At 33.9% G+C, this 17,793-nt stretch overlaps 1 pseudogene across 1 annotated transcript; it reads right to left on the bottom strand.

Moving 5' to 3' along the window:
* Positions 1-8,686: 8,686 nt before the first annotated feature.
* Positions 8,687-11,054, bottom strand: LOC149225221 (cationic amino acid transporter 1 pseudogene; annotated as a pseudogene). The gene is made up of 2 exons (XR_016248256.1): positions 10,597-11,054; positions 8,687-10,035 (listed from the first exon to the last, which is right to left on the bottom strand). The product of XR_016248256.1 is annotated as a cationic amino acid transporter 1 pseudogene (transcript).
* Positions 11,055-17,793: the final 6,739 nt, after the last annotated feature.

Here is a 17,793-nt window from a genome sequence, read left to right as displayed (position 1 = left end):
TGATAATAAAATACAAACAAGTTTTGCAGGGTAACTTAATCTCTTCCACTCAAGTTAGAAATTATGCTCGGAAAATTTGAATTAAAAATTATAACTTACATTGGTGAATGCTAAATTAATAATGGTCAATAGGAAAATCAAATCTTATAGTCTTGCTTTGGTAGGAATTATTAAATTGAGTTGTGAAGTGGATAAATAAATTGTGTGCTTAAGCACAGGGGACTTGCATAAATTTTGGTGGGTAGTAACCACTAGTAAATTTAAAACATAAATAATAGTGGGAAATAACTCTAGTAAGTATATTTATTTAAATATTATTCCTATCATTTTTTTATGCAAGGACGCTTAAATTATGATGGGAAGTAACTGGTAAATATGTTATTTATTTGAGTATGAGCTATTTTCAAGGATTTTATTTTTGGATGATTTTCCCGCAAAGTCTAAGAATAAAAATGACTACAGAAATATCTAAAAATGATGCATGAATATTATAACCATATCCATAAATTATGACATAAAATTTGTAAGACACTTTTCCACATGGCATTACCACATGGCATTATATTGTGCAATGGCTATAATAAGACCTTCAAGTTATGGTCCAATCAGATGTTTGAAAAATAGTTTTTTTTAATAATATTGAAAAATAAATATTTATTTTTCAAAGTTAAACATTATAAATTACATTAGTCAATGCTAAACTAATAATGGTCAATAAGCAAATGGATTGCTAGAGCCATGCTTTGGCATAGACTAATAACATGTTTGTGTGTAATATTTGTAAATCTTGAATACATGGTGAATTGAACTAGAATACAAAATCTCACCCTCTGCAAATCTCCTCCCATTCATGATAAAATTCTTTCCATCTTCAATATTAAGCAACAAGGAATTAAAACAACAAAATTAAATGAACTTTGTGTTTATCTTAACTTCATTACATTTGATAGTATTAGAAATTGAAAAAAAATGGCACATATTTATCTTATTTAGATTTGCCAAGCATCAAGAGAGCCCAAATCTATTGGAGTGCAAATTTTCTTCTAATTTTACACCTTAAAAATGTTTGCACTTAAAAGAATTTAATTCTAGTAAATTATTAATAAATCTAAAAATAAAAAATAAAAAGCTATATTGAAATAAAACTATATTGATTTGTTTTATTATAGTAAACCTTTTTTAATTAGAGTTTATTATTTTTTAAATTTTAAAGAGTTTTTTTTTTTTTTAATTTGATGAAAAATATTAATAATAAGATGCTAGTAACTAAATATAACCTAAAACATTATTAATATTACTTTATTTTATAAAGAATTATATTGAATAAATCATTTATTATAATAATACTTTAAAATATTATTTTCCTTCGACTTATATAAATTATTATTTTTAAATATTATTTTAATTCCATATATATAAAAATAAACATTTTGATCTTTTCAATAATAAAATATAATATTTACTAAACGCTTTGCTCCTGACCTAGTCGTCGTTGCCCCTGCTGACCTAGCTGTTGCTACCCTTGCAGATCCATCCCTCGGCAGCCTCCTGCTACTAAGGCCAACTAGACCATGCAGCCCTCTAAGGAGGGAGATCCTCACTCTTCCACGCAACCAAGGAATGAATAAAACACAGAAGCCTTTGCATCTCTGATCGCAGAGAATGGAGCTCCAAGGAACAGACCATCAGTCAATAAATTTGTAAAGAAACTTGAAAGTATCCCAATTATTTCTCTCCCTCCAGCACTTCCAAGAAGAGTAGCCATCTCTCTGGCAGAACATGGACTTGTTGGACAATTCACAGGGCTATGGTCTTCACCCAAATCAGTGCAAAAATGGGTGGAAAGAAACTGGAATGCAACCACACAGGGGAAGATAGCAATACAATTATGTGGAAGGGGATACTACACCTTTCTCTTTGAAACAAAGGAGCACAGAGATTTGATATTTAGAAACGGACCTTACTTCATGGACTCCAGAGGTTTATACTTGAACAGGTAGACGCCAGACTTTGATCTAGAGATGGATGTCCCAAATGCAGTGCCGGTGTGGGTCAGGCTCCCGCATCTTCCTCTTCACTGTTGGGGAGATGAATCTGTAAAGGCTATAAGAAACGCATTGGGCAAATATATTGACAGATGTGAGCCAAAAGACAACATGCACGCGTGCACAATAATATGTGTGGAAGTAGATCTCGGAAAAGGCTTACTAGAGGCAATAAAGATCAAGGTCGACCAGTGGACACACATTCAGCAACTGGACTACGAGAAAATACCATTTAAATGCAAGGCATGTCATGAGTATGGTCATTTTGAAAATAGGTGTCTTTAAAAAATAGAGCATGAAAATGCAGAAGAGCAAGAACCTACATGGGAACAAGTGAAAAGGAAAAAACCTACCAATAAGCAGATAGCATCAAATATGTATCAGTCCCAAGAAGCAAATGAAACAACCTCTCAGCCTCCAGTGAAGGTTACTCCTCCTGATCACATAATTCTGAATTCTTTTGAGCCATTAGAAGACTCCTTTGATCCACCCTCTCCCAGATCCCCTCCCTCAAACCCTACCTCTTTAGTTGTCATATCCACCCCCAACCCTATATCCTCCCCTCCTCCTCCCTCAATGGACTGCATTCTAACTAGAAACAAAGTAAAAGAAATCCCCCAAGCCTGGGATCAACAAAAAAAAGTGGGAAGGAAGTCCAATAAAGAAATCGGAGATGAGGCAGCAGCTAAAGAAATGGCTCTAGGAACGCAACAACCAATGGATTCATTCCTTGGGAAACAAACAGGAAGTCCTGAAAAAACTCAACAAAGAGGAAAGGGAGGACCACACCAACACAACAATAAATAATGATAGTGGTCTCTTGGAATTGTCGCAGCCATGGCACTTCCTTTAAAGTCAATGCAGCTAGAGACATTTTAGCCAAGGAACAACCAAACATATATATGATCCAAGAGACCAAACTAAACAAGCAAGAAAATCAAAAAATGATTCAAAAACTAAAAAATTATGAAGAGGTAGCGTTAGAAGCCACAGGAGAATCAGGAGGAATCAACACCATTTGGGATAAAAGAAAATGGGAATTAATGACCCAAAAAATCAGCAGACACTGGATTCGAATAGAGTTGAGGAATCTCAATACAAAATAACAGTATAGCATTATAAATGTGTATTCTCCAAATCACTATAGAGAGAAAGAACAATGATGGAAATAAGTTAAAGAAGAAATAACAGAGAGACAAAGTGGGCACTTAATCCTGGGGGGAGGCTTAAATTTGATAAGGAATACATAAGAAAAATTTAGCAGAATCTTCCACAATGATTCGTCAAGAGAAGCTCTTGAAGGAATAATAGAAGAACACAAATTAATAGACATTCCACCAAGCAATGGAAAATACACTTGGAACAAAAGAATTGGAAAAAACAACATAAAAGAAAGGTTGGATAGAATTTTTATTCATGAAAGCATAGCAGCTACTTACACTCTTGTGAAAAGTAAAATTGTTCACAACTCAGCTTCAGATCACAAGCCGATGGTGCTAACCTTGGGAATGCTGGAAAATCAAGGACCCATTCCCTTCAGATATAATTCAATTTGGGATAGCAAGGAAGATTTTGACAAACAAATAAAGGACAGCTGGAAACAAAGTGTCACATGATCTCCCAGATATGTTTGGGAAACTAAGCTAAAGAACCTAAGGATGCACTTCAAAATTGGGCAAGAGAAAATGATCTCTAGGACAAAGCTAGGAAAATCGAATTGCAAAAAAAAATGGATAACCTTTGCAAGGAAAAAGAGAACAAGGAAGAAAGTAAGCAAGATCATATACAAGAAAATGAAATATATCTGGAAATATATAAGAAAAATAGGCAAGAAGAAGAGGAAAGCAGACTGAAATCAATATGCCTCTGGCCAAAATCCAAAGACAAAAATATAGCCTTCTTTCATAATACAATGAAAATAAGGAGGTCAAAAATCAGATTGAACAGATTCAAGTAAATAGTCAAGAAATAAAAGGAGTTGAAGCAGTAAAAACCGCAGCCCATAAACACTTTAAATAACCCCTCTCAATAAGTGACGAGCAGGCAGCTAATGAAGAAACTTTGCAGCATATATAAAAAAAAATAAGCGACCAGCAAAACAGGGAATTAGACAAAGAAATTACTGAGGAAGAAGTCAGTGAAGTTGTGTGGAATCTCCACCCTGACAAGGCACCAGGTCCAGATGGGTTTACAATGGCCTTTTACAGACAACATTGGGAAATTATCAAAAAAGACCTAATGAGAATACTCAAAAATGCTTTCCAAAAAAAAAGATTGGAGAAAATACAAAATCTTCCTTCCTAGCCCTCATTCCCAAAGAACCCAATCCTACAAATTTTAACAGATATAGGCCAATCTCCCTTTGCAACTCGTTTTATAAGATACTTACCAAAATCCTAGCAAACAGAATGAAAAAATTACTTCCGGAAATAATTTCAGAAAACCGAGGATTTGTCCCTAAGAGGCAAATCACAGACAATGTGATAATTGTTCAGGAGGCTATCCACAGTAGTATCCAAAGAAAGGAGAGAGGAATGATTGTTAAGTTAGATATGGCTAATGCTTTTGATAGAGTTAACCATAACTTTCTTGCAGCAGCTCTCAAAAGGTTTGGCTTTTCAACAAATTTCATAGAGATTATCCAGGCATGTATATCAAATCCTTGGATAGCTCCTTTAATCAATGGTCGGCCTAGTAAATTTTTCCAAAGCACACAAGGGCTGAGGCAAGGTTGTCTGCTTTCTCCATTCTTGTACATCATCATGGCTGAATCGCTAAGTGCTATGCTGGAAAATCAGAGAAAAGAGAAAAAAATAACAGGGATCCAAATCTCGAGAGGAGTCAAAGATATAAACCACTCTCTCTTTGCAGATGATACCCTTCTCATAGGCGGGGCATCCTACATCATAGCAAAATGATTCAAAAAAGTCTTGGATGAATTTCTCCTAGCCTCAGGAGGACTTTTAAACAACTCAAAATGCAGAATTTATTGCTGGAATACCCCAACAAAAACAATGCAGCGTGTCTCACAAATACTGGAAATACCTCTACAAATAAACTGGAGCCACTTCAATTATCTTGGGCTGCCCTTAGCAAAGGAAGTGGTAAAATCAGAAGTCTGGAATAGGCAAGTGGAGAGAATGAGGGAAAAAATTTCAGAATTGGGGAGTGATGTGGCTCAACCTAGCAGGAAGAGTGACACTGATTAAAGCACTTCTCTTGGCCCTGCTTATATATCAGTATTCAATCATTATGTCTCCGGCAAGCACCCACAAGCAAATGGAACTGATAATTAGAAGCTTCCTCTGGCAAAGAGGAAAACAAGATAATAAAAAATTCATCCTTGTTAAATGGGAGCAAGTTACTCTTCCCTATGAAAAAGGAGGTATAGAAATTCGCCTGCCAGGACTAATGAACACTACTCTAGGGACAAAAATTATCTAGAGAATGATAAATGGGAATGGTCACTGGTGGGAATAAGTACTAACAATGAAATACTTAAATTGTCATAGAACAAATATGCTCACTAATACTATTCCAGACAGGCCATGCACCCAAATCTGGAAATTGGTCAAAAGGAGAATTCCTCTTATTAGAGATCAAATATCCAAAAATCCAAGGAATGGCAAAACAATTTCTATTTGGGAGGATAGAATAATGGGGAAAACCCCCTTAAATCAACAACAAAATTTAAGGGGACTTCAGAGATGGATGGAAGAGCAACATTTTAACACTTTTTATTCTATTTCGGATTGGAATCAAAATAACTGGGTAAGATGGAAAAAGCTGGCTACACCACCAAGGCTAAAAAATCAGTGGAAAATTTTAAAAGTCCATCTGGTAGGGGCCGTGTCCATCAACATAGAAGAGCAGGATGACTTTGTTTGGGACCCAAATGGAGGGGATTACACAGTGAAATCAAGGTACAACTTCCTCCAAAAACTTCACAATCAAAATGACTGGAGTCCTTGGAAGGCAGCTTGGAATTCAAAGAGTCTGCCCAAAATTAAAGTCTTCACCTGGACCCTCCTCAAAGGGAAAATTCTTACCTCTGAAAAAAAAAAAAAAAAAAAAAAAGGAATACAAGGGCCCTCAAAATGTGTCATGTGTCAAAAGGAGGAAGAAACAATTCAACACCTCTTCATTAACTGTATGGTGGCGAGAGAGTGCTGGAAACAGGCAACAAGTCCTTTGGAAATAAACATAAATCCAACAATTCAGTTGACAACTCTTCATAAAAACTGGGACAAAAGCTACCCATATACAAAGAAAAAAAAGGCAACAATAAATAGGATATGGAAATGTCTCCCTTCAATCCTGTGTTGGCAAATTTGGTTAGCCAGAAACAAATGCATTTTTAAATAACAAAAGCCAAATCTAGGCAAGATCCTAGCAAAAACTTGGAGCCAAGTTGCAGAGATAATAAGTACAAATGGAATCTCAAAAATGGACCAGAACAATTTACAACAAGAAGAGAAAGATTGGTATAACAAAGCAATGTTAGAAAATAGAGCTAAAGCAGAAGCTACATCAAAAAATAAAGAATTTCACACAAACAAGAAATGGAAATTAAGATTGGAGGATAAAGGATTTGCAGAATGGACAAAAGAACAGAAGAGACAGATTCTTTTTTTTTACGGAACTGCAAAAAATAATCCAGGTAAAGCTAGGGTAGGCGGAGTTATTCTAGATCCAAATGGAAACAAAATAATAACCTATGAATGGAGCCTGGGAGAAATGACAAACTACAGGGTTGAAGCATACGGCCTTCTCCTAGGCACAAGGCTTTTAAACAAAAACATAATAAAGGACCCTATAATAATAGGGGACTCATCTATCATAATAGCTGCTCTCGATGCCAAAAAAGGGACTTCAAAAGCATAGCCATCAACAAAATCTATCAAAGGATCAGAACAAGTTTTGAAAGTCTGGGAAATATAACTTTAAAGCATGTCCTGAGAAACCAAAATAAGGACGTTGATAGCCATGCCAACAAAGCAATTGACAGGCCAGTCAGGATTGTCAAAGAGAATAATGAAGTTTATGAAGAAAGTATCCCTTGACCCCCTCACCCAATATGAGGATCGAGAAAGTATTCCATGTTCCACATGCACTTGCGTAGGCTCCCAGGCGACCTGAGACAGCTTGGCAATCAACAGCAGCAGACCTCTCTTCAACAGAGACCAATAAACCAAGACCAGAAACCACAGAACAATGAAGAAATGCCACAAAGTAAGAGTGAGGAGACAGATGAAGATTTACTGCATAGGTACCGTTGGATCTCGGAGATCAACAGTCGAGAATCAACTTCAGTTGCAGCGGAAGAGGATCTTGGAAATGTCGTTGCAGCCGTCGATGGTGGCAAATCTATGGCCATCGGGCGCTATCTTGCTCCAAAGTTAGTCAAAGAGAAAAGGTGGGATTTAAAGCAGGTATGGTATTTCGGGCAGAGCTTAAGCGGTAAGCGGTTTCAGGCGAGAACCACCCGATTCCACTCACTGATGGACACGTAGCAAGAGGGCAGTGTGAGAATACCACTTTATTGGGCGGGTATTCTCCGTGCACTTTGCCCACACGATATCTGTGCAAGTCGTTGGATCTATCGAGTGTGGATTGACGGTGGTGGTGTGTCGTGCTTGTTGTTTGACTGGTTAGATCTGACGGAGGTTTTCTACGGTGGAGATCGTGCCTAATAAAGGTTTGCATGGAAATTCGCGCCAAGGCTTTGGAAAAGCGAAAATGGTTATATCCCGTGTGTTTGTGTATAATCCGATTTTTCGAGGCTTATGGGTTTTGGTTGTTTCCGCCTTTTCCAAAGTTAAGTGCGGGTTTGGTCTCTGTGTGAGGCTTTGGTTTTCAAGTTAAATTTCGGAAAGTTTTCCCACAGATCAGTTTCACGACAACAGTACTTTATTTTTGAAGTTTTGGGATTCAGGGCGGCAAAAGTAGTTGTGGGGACTGCGCTCCCATTTGTGCACTACTTTTGAACATGCCCTCCCCTATTTGTACAAAGAACTAGCTTCCTTTCCCTTCTTTTTTCTTTTTTGCAAAATATAAAAAATTACCCACTGTTAAAAAAAAATTATAATATTTACTGTGTTTTTTAATATTAATATTTATCAAATTTAATATATAATTTTAATAATAAATATAAATCATTTTAATTTTGTTTTAAATTAATTATTTTTTTACTTGCATACTTTACTTCTATAGACACGACCTGTCTCGCTCACTCAAATCTGAAAAATTAGGTCTCAACATTATCATAAATACACACACCACACTTTAAAATGTAATTGAAAAAAGAAAAAATCAATAGGAAAAAAAAAAAAATTCAATAGGAAATTCATTACATGCGAACAATAATTTAAAAACTCCATACAAATATAAGTTCAAAGGCTTCTGGGAAACTGCATAATGCATTTAACCATTTTTAACATTACAAATATATAAATATACACTGCGCCATGAACCTTATACACCTCTGCCCCAGAAAGTCATTGCATATAAACTACCCTCGGGAAAGTTAAATTTAAGAACTCTGTAAACTTTAAATAGTACAAATAAAATTCAAGATAAATCTCCATAGACCTCTATTAACAAGACTCCCATTTTGATGATGTGGAGCCAAATTGCAACCTTCAAACTGCAGGGACTGTCCCCATATTATCAACCTTCTCCATCCTCTCCATGTCAGCAGCTTTGGCAGTGTCGTATGATGCATGCAGTCCAAAAAAGATGTAATACAATAGCATTATTGCAGTCCAAACAGCAAACCTGATAAAGGCAGCCTTTTTAAAGGTACCCAAAAGAAAAATGTTTATGGCAATGGATAGGGCAGGTATCCATGGCACCAATGGCACTCCCCACAGATTTGGTTTTATAGCCTGTGGAACAAACAGCTGTAATCCTAATGTACCCAGAAGCAATAAAGGCACTGTTATTACATAACCAATCCACCCCTTACTCTTAGCCCAATATACAGCAGTCCCAATTGAGGATCCAATGATTATAACCAGAAACATGATCAGAAATCCCTGATTTCTAATGCTTGTTTGGCCTGATACGTAGTATCTCCTAACCAGTAGTGCTATGGCTACTAAACAAAATATGCACAAGGTGCTGATGGATAGCAGGTCGGAGAGGATATCTAGCTCTGTGAAAAATGCTACAACTGCTGTGGCTATGACCATTATGGCAGTTGCATTGATTGGAGTTCCTGTTTTTTCATGCACCAATGCAAACCATGGTGGCAACATATGTGTCCTTGCAATGTGGGTCAGATACCTGGCTTGGCCTACAACACTCACCATTAGGACAGTGGTCATGCCCTCAAGGGCCCCAAAGGCTACTATGTACTTAGCCCACTTCATTCCCACCTTTTCAAATACAACACTGAATGGAGCATGAGGGTCAACATCTCTGTAGTTTTGCATCAGGCACAGAGTCACAGCCATGAGACAGTAGACCATTATGATGACCACCATGGACCCAACTAGTCCAATAGGAATATCCTTTGCTGGATTTTTGGTCTCTTCTGCCATTGTTGCAACTGCATCGAAGCCCATATATGCAAAATACAGAACTGCACCTGCTGAGAAAATACCCCTTACTCCATAAGGCAGAAAATCTGAGAAGTTTGATGGTTCAGCATGTGTTAGCCCAGCAATGATGATGAACACAAGGACCACAATATGAACTACAGAGGCGATGGAGTTTATTCTGGATGTAGCTTTGGTGCTCCTTATGGCGACGATGCATGTTATGAAGAGGATGCCAACCGCTATTGGGTCCAATTCATTGTAATTCTCAGAAAGGTTTGTGTGAATGCGGAAATCATTAGGTTGGTGGTTACAGAGTGTGGTAAAGTAGGATGTCCATGACCTTGCAACTGCTGCTCCACCAATGATGTATTCAAATATGATGTTGCCTGCTGCTATGAATGCAATAAAGTCTCCCAATTCCACTCTGAGATAGGCAAATGACCCACCTGCAAAATCATTAATTGAGGGAATATGATTATGTTTATAACAACAGCTAATTAACATCCTTGCTGACACTTCAACACAAATAAGAACTAGAAGGATGACCTAATCCTTCTAATCAGACTAGATTAGATAAATACCTTTATAGTATCAATAATGCCCAGAAATCAATACACAACACCGATAGGTATTTTGAAGTATTTCAAGAATAAGCTTCACACAACCATTCTAGAAAACTGTGAGGGTTTGACAAAGGAATGTCATCCGTGTTCATCTCCGAAAAGCACTATGATTGTAACTTGACAAGAAATAATTTTGTTGATGTACTATTAAGAAAACAATATTAAACACCACAAGTATTTTGGGGGATCATGTTATTTGGCATCTTCAGATTGTGTTATTTTGCGGAATCTTAACTTACCAGAAATAATTTTGTTTATGTACTGTTAAGAAACTATGTATGATAGAATTAACACCAGATGATAGGAGACAAAATAAGGACTATTTTGACTCCTAGCTACAAAGTCTTGCATGTAGTAGAAAAAATAAATCAAATAGACTCTTACCTGTTATTGGGATTTCCACAGCAAATTCAGTGTAACAAAAGACAGCAAGCAAGGCAGAGATTCCTGAAATAACAAAGGACAATAGGACTGCAGGCCCAGCTACTTTTTTGGTTTCCATGCCTGTTAGGACGAAAATCCCAGCACCAATAACAGAGCCAATTCCGAACCAGATCAAGTCCCACCAATTTAGATTCTTCTTCATGTCATGCCCACTCCTAGCCCGAACCTCAGTCATTTCCAGCTCAACCGAAGACCTTGCAAACACTCTGTCATGGAGCCTACTCCCTGTCTGCCTCAGAGCATTTGCATAACTCCCCCAGCTCTGGAAGGACTCTTCTGGTAGGAATTGACCACTGCCAACTCCCCATCCCCTTCTCCTTGACATGTTTCCCAGGTTCAATGAAGGCAAAACAGATTCAGGACTAAGGGGTTCAATTCAGAGACAGAGCCAGTATTTCAAAGCAAGAGTGGTTCCTGCAAGAGTAAAACAGAACATATTTTACTTCATATCAGACACTAGAATATGGATGTCAAACAGATTCAAGACCCAATCTATACATCTATATACTGAATGTGAATATATCTGATGCAATTCGAGCAGCATGCATGGAATGTGGATTTAACGAAGTAAAGACTCAAAGCCATTTAGCTAAAATATAAGACAAAGATGGGTTAGTCTAAATGTATACACAATGTGTATATAAGCATATCAAATCACGCTGTCTGAATATGCAAAATAATAAACTATATAGACTTAGAGCCAATTAACCAAAGAGATTAGACCCAATTGGGTTCCTGCATAGTATATACAGTGTCTATATATCCCTTACCCAGGGCTCTGACTATATATCGCCACACTCAAGTACCCAACATGCAAGACGAAGATGGGTACCTGATAAGATGCGTAAGGCTCTGTATGGAATACAACTGAGGAGGGAAACTATTTAACCTCCGATGCTGTAAAGTCGAGGTATTCAAACAAGGATGGGTTCCATAGGTTAAATCTCAGAGTCTGAACATGATATTTTTTTTGGACTTTTCAGGTTATATTTTCTCAATCAGTTTGTCTCAAATCTAATATAGGTAAAATTTGACCAGAATTGCTTTCTCTCAATTCAAATCTAAGAAAATATTTACCTGGATTGTTTGTCTCAAATCAAATCCAGCTAGAAATTTACCAGAATTGTTTGTCTCAAATAAAATCCAGTTGGAAATTTCCAGGTAGAAATTTACCATAACTGTTGTCTCAAATCCAGCTAAAAATTTATTATTAGAAAGGTTAAAAGAGGGGATATAATTTTTTAATTTAATTATATAATTTTTAACTAAATTACAATTTTTCTTTAATAAAATTGTTTTTCAAATATATAAATAAATTCAACTTACTCTCATCATATTTAAATATACATTCTCAATAACTAATATCAATAATTCCAATATTTTTTTTAAATATTTTTACTAAATTTTAAACAAATATAACCAAAAAGTTATACTCCGAAAAACTAAAAAATATATTAATTTGATTAAACATACTACTTTTAAGCCTTTTCTTATCATTTTTTAAGCTTCGACCTACTATTTTTAACTTTTTTTCCTTGTATTTTTAAATTTATTTATATTAAAATATATCATTTAATTTTTCTAAATTTAAGTGTAATATTATTCTATATGATCTGCACAATCTAAATATTCCAAAATAAATATAAAATCATTTATAGATTAGAGATCTTAATGTCACTCAAAAAATATTATAATTTCTTTCCTATAAAAACAAAAAGCTATAGTTTAATGAGACTATTTTTTTTGTTCTGAAAATCATGAAAGTTGGGGTAATATTTTGTTAAATTTCGATAGGGATTTTTGTAAATCCAAGTTAAAGTTGTTAAATTTCAAACAAGATTTTAGGTGCCTTGTAAATCCAAGTTAAAGTTGTTAAATTTCAAACAAAATTTTAAGTGCCCTGAAAATTTTTGATAATGCTGAATCCATTACTATTTTCAAAAACATAATTTGAACACTACATTTGTAAGATTTATTTTACCAAATTCTAACCAAAATAACCCTGCAAGCAATTCTTCGGGTAAACTTGTCCAAAGAAAAAGGCCCAAACAACGCCATTAAAAGAATCTTATTTATATGTTGAAATTTAATGTCATGATTATTTGCATGATCAAAGGTGGCGAACTCACAGTTATTAAATGTGATTTCTATTTCCAGGAACCAAGGTGGTGAAGTCAGTTATTCAATGTAATTTCAACTTTTGAATAGTTAGAAGTGTGAGTATCTCCCACTCTACTTCCTATGAATTGCCTCGTTCTTCACGTTCGCACATTATCTCTCACGAAAAGAACGTTGGATGAACGCGCATGGCCAATAATAACACCAATTATATGATCTTGCAACTGCAGCTAAGTGCTTAGTGAAGTGCTCTTGAGAACTTAGTTACAGTTGCGAGATTATATCCTTTTTTTTTGGGTATCTGGAGCTGTAAGAATTATTGTATATTTGAGAATAAAGTATTAGATTTGAGAAATTGAATTATGGTTTATTTTATGGAAATTGGTCCATAGAGACATACAAAATTCTAGACAATATCTCCCTAGTAGGTTTTTTTGACTCTGCAGATGGTGAGTGCGGGTGGGAGCCATAATCAACTTTAGACTTTTGTGGCTTTTTATTTTTTATTTCTTATGCTCAAGTGCACTTGCACTAATGTTAGAGCAGAGGTGTTGATTTTGTGTGGGAGTTTCGTAAAGGAGATTTTGATAGTAAGAAACTCAAAAATGGTTATTGATTAGGTCAATAATTATTCCTTGTTTGATCATTACTTCACTGGATGGACCAAATTCAATCCATGATAGTCTCTTTGACCTCCACATCTTTCTTCATATCTTCCAAGCAGAATGACTTGGCAGACCAACTATTTAAGCGAGGAGCCTTTGTCATGCATGGGCAGATTCATTTCGATTATGTGGTCAATGGCTCAATCAACAAACTGGGGACTTTCTCCTTTTAATGGAGGCTCAGTATGTATTTCCTCTGGGCACATGCCTTTTTGACTGGTTTTCTATAGGTTCTCCGTGTATGATTCAGGGCACCTCAATGTTCAATGTTTTTTGTATGGTTGTTTTGTTGGTGGTTGAGTTTATTTTCTTATTGTTTTGATCTATTTTTGTTTTTATATGGGCTTTTATATGGAAGCCTAGTCCCCATCTATGGCCATTTCTCTGCCACTTTCATAGTGTTTGAGGTAATTTGGAGCCAATACATGTTCACAGAATTTTGCAAATGGAATTGTTTTTTGTTATCAATGAAAAAAGTTTTTTCCTTTTCAGAAAAAGTGCTGTTAAGTAAAAAAACTTATATGGAATGATTAAATTTAAAATTAAGTATACACAATGTGATTGAATTTATGTTGATTGTAAATTTTGAGAATTTTCAAAATCTTTCCAAAATCTGATGGATAGAGGGAGATTCTCATTGCCACATTCAAAATCGACATAAGGAATAATGAAAGTGGGGTACTTTAAAAGGTGGTAGTCTAATTATTGGACTTTTTGTAATTTTTGGGTTTTGAATTAATGGACAAAAAAAATTATGACACTAGGAATTTCTTTTGTTTATAATGAATTTTTTAATGTATAAATGGATTTAGTGATGTTCAAATCTATGGAACACTTTGATTGTGTACATTACAAAGTTTAAACTTACCATGCCAAGATATCTATAAAATCGGTAAAAAAATATTATAATAATTGTTTTAAATTTTTTCCCTGATGATGGGGGTGCGCATACAATCCAAGAGGGGGCTTGGGGGACAAGCCCACCACCTCACCTACCTAAGGGTCATTAAATGGGTTTGTCACGAAGATGGCATTAAATAGTGGAGAGGGGATGTTGAATAATGTTTGCATTTTGGTGATGAAGGTGAAGGTTTGTCACCCAGATGGCATTAAATAGTGGAGAGGGGATGTTGAATAATGTTTGCATTTTGGTGATGAAGGTGAAGGGTTGTAGTAGGACAAGGTCAAGCAGTTGACCTCCGTACTTTCAAACCATTAGAAACAGTAAGACATAAAATGAAATCTATTAAGGACAACATTGATCAGTGTCCACGAAAAAGAGTCTATAAAATTAATTGTTCATGTGGAAAGGTCTATATTGGTGAAACCAGTAGATTATTTAAAACAAGAATGAAGGATCATTGTGCTGACATTAAAAATCAATGCTCTTTCTCCTCTGCTCTTGCTCCACTGCTCTTGCTGAGCATTCCCTCCTCACTAAGCATCACATCAAAAAAAGATTCAAAGAAACTCTTAAGATATGCAAACATCCAAATAACCTCAATCATGATGGAAAACTCGAAGTTTATAATCTCTCAACTCTAAGTTCCTTAAATATCAACTCTAAGTTCCTTAAATCTTTATCAATTTACAATAACATAAATATCATATTTAATATCCTACTACATTAATTTTAATATATTATTTTATTATCTTAATATTAATTAACTTTGATAAACATTTATCTATTAACATATTTAATAATATTAATATATTAAATTATAAACATAATAACCTATTATAAATCTACTAATATCTATATTATCATTATATTAATATTATTATGCCATAACAATTAATATAAGTGGTTTATTAATAAATTTAGTTTATTTATAATTTATTAATAGTGCATTGCATTTATATTATATTTGTGTTTTTAATATAATATTAATATTTATTTATTTAGTCTTATTTACTTTTAATTTCGTTTTAGAATTAGTTTAATCGTTTTAAAATTATTATTATTATCCAGGTATTATTTCTATAAAATTATTATTTACTAATTTTTACATTGTTTTTCATTTTTAACTTTAGTTTTTAGTGTTATTTTATGTTGTTGTTTTTTTTTTTTTAAATATATTTCTCTTACTAATTTATATTTTGATGAAATTATTCAAATTTTGACCACCACAACTTGCAAACCATATTATATATATATATATATAATGATTAATACAAATAAAATATTAAAATTAACAAAAAAAAAACACAAAACAAAACAAAAAAACAAAAAATTAAAAAAATGTTGGACATAGTCTTTCCGGGCGAAAAAGGCTACCAGGGAGCTAGCAAGGTCCACCCATGGAGTCGCCATACAACCAATGACATAGCCCACACCTGTCCATGTCGCTAGCTAGCTAGCAAGGTCCCCATAGGTCGCCATGCAACAATGACATAGCCCGCACCTGGCCATGTCGCTAGTTTCCTGTGGCCCTGTGGAGCGGCACAACAATTTTTTTATTTTTTTTAAATATATTTGTGGTCTTTTTAAATGTTTTGATTTTTTGTTTATTATATTTTTTAAAATTTTTAAATTACCATTTTTATTTTTATTTATTTTTTTAATTAATTTTTATGTAATTTTTAATTAATTTTTTAAATATATTATTTATTTATTTAATTAAAAAAATTTAAAATATTTATTTTATTTTTTAAATATTTATTATTTCAATTTTTGTAGTGCATTTTAATAGGTGATTGTCTTAGTATGAAGTGTTGTTTAAACAAAGAGATCTCAGTTTCACATCCCCAAAGAGTAAATTTATAGTCTATGGAGAGGAGGATAAGTCGTCGGTAGGTCCGTGTGTCACACAATTGTTTATTAATTTATATATATATATATATATATATATATATATATGATTTTCAAAGGTTTTTTTTTTTTATTTCTTTTTAATTTGTATTTTAATGTTTTTTCTCCTTTAAAAACAATTGTTATATCCCTTCATTTTTTTAACCAGGAATTTTTAATCACTTTTCAAATAAAAGGTGAGTGAGTATATATATATATATATATATATATATATATATATATATATATATATATTTCTCAAATAATTAAAAAATAAATAAACAAAATTTATGCATTATCATTTTTATATTCACAATCAAGTTTATGTTTTTCTTTTTCGATGGTGTTAAGGTGGAGGTTATAATGTCAATTAATTGTTAATTTTAACCCCAAAATAAAATATAATAAAATAAATGCTAGCGAACTTTGAAAACACTAAAAACAAGTATTTAATAAAAAAATACACAATTTTTAAGTGTTGATTTTTAGGGTTTTTTGTAGTCATGACATTTGACATTTAATGTCATGATTGAAAAATATTTGAATTTTAACCCTACAAAAAAAGGGTGATGTTGCATCACCACTTTTGCATTTCAATGTGCTTTTTCATGTCTTTCATAGTCATGATATTTTGTCTTTAATGCCATGATTGAAAAATGTTTGAATTTTAACCCCAAAAAATGGGTGATGTTGCATCACCACTTTTGCATTTCAATTTTATGTCTTTGTAGTCATGCTATTTTGTCATTAATGCAAAAATGTTTAAATTTTAATTTTTAAAAAAATGAGGTGATGCTACATCCCCACATTTTCATGTCTTTAGTAATCATCATATTTGGTTTTTAATGTCAAGGTTAAAAAATGTTGGAATTTTAACCCTTAAATGAAAAAAGAGTGATGTTACATCACCACTTTTTAAAATCGGTATGAAAATTGTGATTTGATGTGACCTCCAAAAAAACAAGAACTCAGTAAAGTTCTCATTAAGTTGGTAATATTGTTAGATCGGTTGATTTAGAATTGTTTCAAGCCCATAATAAACTTTTCGACCTCCATTTATCTTTTTCTCAATGTTATAATTCCAATTGAGCTTATGATGAATGTTGATTCTCAAATATTTGTATGAAGGAACTCCCTCCAAGTAGTAATCTTTTTTTATTTAATTATCATGACTTTAGTTTTGACAATATTAATAGTCATGTTCATTTTGATGTAGAAATATTGGAGGATTAGAAGTTGTTTTCCAAGAGTGTAATGGCTCCTTGCCAATAGAACAATATCGTCAATATAAAGGAGAAGAGTTATGACTATACCAATGAGCTTGGGACTGACACAATATGCATCTTCCAAACACTCTTCTATATTATCAATGTAAATACCAAAAAAGGTATGGGATAAGCGACATTCTTGCTTGACTCGAATATTACAATTAATCTCTCCCGCCCAATCCTCAATGGTCCTAAAATTGGCAATTACATTCTCGTACAACCATGTGATAGTTACCCTCAACTTGAGAGGAACCATAATCTCTTCTAGCCTTCCCCAAAACATTGTTCTAGGAAC

Source organism: Pinus tabuliformis, chromosome J, assembly GCF_031772625.1.
Source record: "Pinus tabuliformis cultivar Carrire ecotype Pingquan chromosome J, CPIR1, whole genome shotgun sequence".
NCBI lineage: Eukaryota > Viridiplantae > Streptophyta > Pinopsida > Pinales > Pinaceae > Pinus > Pinus tabuliformis.
This window is presented reverse-complemented; position numbering and strand designations above follow the sequence as displayed.